The sequence below is a fragment of the Sinocyclocheilus grahami genome, unplaced genomic scaffold (genome assembly GCF_001515645.1).
Source record: "Sinocyclocheilus grahami isolate Dianchi unplaced genomic scaffold, SAMN03320097.WGS_v1.1 scaffold2535.1, whole genome shotgun sequence".
Classification (NCBI taxonomy): domain Eukaryota; kingdom Metazoa; phylum Chordata; class Actinopteri; order Cypriniformes; family Cyprinidae; genus Sinocyclocheilus; species Sinocyclocheilus grahami.
This window is the reverse complement of record NW_015507714.1, coordinates 43188-44122: the sequence shown is the minus strand read 5'-3', so window position 1 is coordinate 44122 and position 935 is coordinate 43188.

Below are 935 nucleotides of genomic sequence, written 5' to 3'. Positions count from 1 at the left end.
CGTGCTGGGGACTTTTTTAAAACAGCTTGCAATCAGTGAATACTGCGCATTTATGATAAGCATATGATCTACTGTTGATGAGTTGATGAATTAAGGTTTACATTATGGTGTTTAGATTGTAATATGTTGTAGATAATTATAAAAAAAAATTATTTCCCTCATATTTTATAAATGAGCAGCTGGAGGTAGCATAAACATTTCAAAATAAGAGTCCCGCTGTATTTTGTGCTAGTTTATTAGTTCTGCATTATGACTACAATCTTTTTTTCTGGTTATTATTGGCATTTAATACAGATTTTACTAGTATTGGCACAATATGTGTATTGCCTTTCTTTGAACACATTATTATCCTATCAACAAATCCCCTTATGAGTTAGGTGATAATATGGTTCATCAGCATGTCAGACTCAAATCTTTACTGACCCTTGATGCTTGTTCCTGTTGCTTATTCTCTTCCAGGTTACACGGGGCACTTGCTGAAGTCTTTATGCTTCTGCAGTATGACCTTCCTCTTCATCCACATCGTCTATCAAATCACCATCCACAGTTTGCTGGCTGCAAACTCTATCGATTCTGAATTCAACTGTAAGTTATGTTTCCTCTCAAAAACGAATATACAGCAAGGGTTCATCAAGGCTGCCATAAGTTCATGCATGCGCCATAGTATATGTTGGTGACTGGAAAGTTTTGTAAATCTAATCATATTAGATTTCTTTTATCACAATGTCACATTTTGCGTGCAGAATTACAAAACTACTAGCAGAGCAAAAATTTTAGCTTTTATTTTATTTGAATTAATATTTAATTTCATCATTTTGTTTGAATTTTTATATTATTTTGTGTTTCTATTTTACTTTTTATTTTATTCTTTTTAATCTAATATTATATTAAATATTTATGTTTCAGCATTATTGTTATATATTTTTTTATATATA